At 32.2% G+C, this 2,577-nt stretch overlaps 1 protein-coding gene across 25 annotated transcripts in view; it reads left to right on the top strand.

The window, feature by feature from the left end:
- The window catches only part of STAU2 (staufen double-stranded RNA binding protein 2), a 342,658-nt gene that overhangs the window by 123,083 nt on the left and 216,998 nt on the right, over positions 1–2,577 (top strand). The gene's annotated exons all lie outside the window — the stretch shown is intronic.

The raw sequence follows: 2,577 nt of genomic DNA, 5'->3' as shown, positions 1-2,577 counted from the left end.
TATACAATCTCCATGATTAAGGAATTTCTGGGTATTCACAAATTGTGTGCTGTTTTTCCTTTGTTAGATGAATTGAATAAAATACACTGTTACAGAAAATTGTCAAGTGGATTTAAAAACTCAAAGGAACTGGTGAAATTAGTGTATCACGGGAAAAAATTTCACTATTAAACCGTTAAATTGTTAAAACCAAGATAATGTTATCTAAATAATATTTCTTGAACTTTAACAAGAATTTGTGTGTTTTTGTTTTTGTATCAAAATAATGGCTATGTTTCATATGAGTTTTATATTAATTTTTAGCAACTAAAATAAATTGTGGCATCTTATAGAACCATTTGTAGGTTCAACAAGCAATTTTTCATGTTTTCAGAAATAGTTGATATTATTCAGTTTGGACAGTAATAACAGAGGTACCTAATGAGTTTTTAAAAATAAGTAAGCATGGGACAGTGACTGAATTCTTGAATGTCTTGGAAAATATTAAGTCTAGAACTTTAGTGGATGGAATTTTATTAGACTACCAGTGAAAATGCAATTATATTTAAAGTTACTCTGATGGACTCATTTTTTTAAAAAGAGTATTTCAAATGACCTGAGTCATATTCTTAATAGATTTAGTTGATACAACTAGTAAAAAATTAAAGATTGCTTTTTTAATATGATGTAAGCAATACCAGTCACTGGTATTGGGATAGAAATAGCTATTACTTGAAAAAGGGAGAGTAGTCAGTTACCTACAGTCATATAGGTTTGTAAAATGCTGGATCAAGGAAATCTAAATATTTTCTTCTTGTAGAACTTCTCAGAGCCTTTACTTTTTTATTTTTGTGGGCATTTAATTTTTTGTATTTTATACATTATAAAATCTAAAAAAATTGAAATTTTAATGTAAATATACCACCCCTGCATGCCAGTTACCCAGTTTTTCCTCTTCCCCCTGCCAGTTTCATGTATTATCCTTTCAGGATATTCTCTGAATATGTATATGTATATGTATTTACTTTAAAGGGGTGTCTTTCTGTAATAGTATTCTGAATCTGTTTTTTTTTTCTTTGAAAAATACCTTAAACAGCATTCCATGTCAGTGTATAAGAAGCTGCATTATTCTAACTTGACTATGAAAATTTTAGAAACCCTGCAACCATACAGGCATATTTAACTTCCTACCCATCCTTTTTACTGTAGTTGTCGTTTGTGTTAACATCTATATAGATCATAACTTCCACAATGTTACGATTTTTTGCTTTAGCCTATATAGCTTAAAGAAATTAAGGGAAAAAGGTCTTGAATTTGTTTGCCCACATATCTATCATTTCTCTCTCTCTCTGTCTCTTTTTTTTTTTTTCCTGAAGATCCAGGTTTCTGTCTGGCTTTACTTCTCTTCAGCTTGAACATCTTTTAGTATTTCTTGTAGTGTGGGTCTTCTGGCAATGATGTTTCTGAATTTTCATTTACTGAAAATGTCTTTATTTTGCTTTCAGTTTTGAAGGATATATTCATTGAATGTAGAATTCTGAGTTGACAGGTATTTTTTCTTTCAGCATTTTAGAAACTTCAAAGATGTCGTGCCCTCATATTTTTCTCTTGAGAAGTCAGCCATCATTTGAATTGTCCCCATATAGAGTATGTCTTTTTAGTTTTTAGCAGTTAAACTATAACATATCTTGTGTGATTTTCTTTATGTTAATCTAGTTCATTGAGCTTCTTGAATATGTAAGTATGCCTTTTACCAAAGGAAAGTTTTTGGGTCTTATGTCTTTTGATATGTTTCTGCTCCCTGCTTTTCCTCCCCTCCTTCCGTTAGACTTTTTAATATGGCCTAAGAGGTCCCTAAGGTTCAGTTCATGTTTTTCTACTTCTTTTATTCTAATTTCTCTCAATAGTATAATTTCTGTTGATTAATCTTGATTCCTTGGTCATCTGCTTTGGCTATTATGTCTGTCCAGTGAATTTTAAATTTTTATATTATATCTAGAATTTGTTTGGCTGCTTTTTATAGTTACTGTTCTCTCCTGAAATTCTCCATATATTTATTCATTAAAAGCATATTTTCTTTGATCTCTTTGAACATAGTATAAACTTGCTGCTAGTTTTTTTTCTTTTCTTTTTTTTTTTTTTTTTTTTTTTTTTTAAATGCAGTCTCCTCTGTCACCCAGGCTGGAGTGCAGTGGCACAATCTTGGCTCACTGTAACCTCTGCCTCCTGGGTTCAAGCGATTCTCGTGCCTCAGCCTCCTGAGTAGCTGGGATTACAGCTGTGTGCTACCACACTTGGCTAAGTAAAGCGTTGGGGTTACAGGCGTGAGCCACTGTATCCGGCTTTTTGCTGCTAATTCTAACATCTACATCATTTCAAGGTAGCTTTCTGCTGACAGTTTTTTCTCTTGAGAATGGATCATTTTTTCTTGTTTCATGTGTTGAATAATTTTGGATTATATTCTGGACATTGTAAACTATATGCTGTAGAACCTAGATTCTATTATGTTCCTCTGAAGTAAGAGAGAGGGAGAGAGAGAGAGAGAGAAAGAGTGTGTGTGTGTGTGTGTGTGTGTGTGTGTGTGTGTGTGTGTGTGTG

The sequence above is a fragment of the Sapajus apella genome, unplaced genomic scaffold, assembly GCF_009761245.1.
Source record: "Sapajus apella isolate SASKATOON/1434 unplaced genomic scaffold, GSC_monkey_1.0 scaffold222, whole genome shotgun sequence".
Lineage (NCBI taxonomy): Eukaryota > Metazoa > Chordata > Mammalia > Primates > Cebidae > Sapajus > Sapajus apella.
The sequence above is the reverse complement of the archived record's forward strand: the minus strand, read 5'-3'. Positions and strand labels throughout refer to the sequence as shown.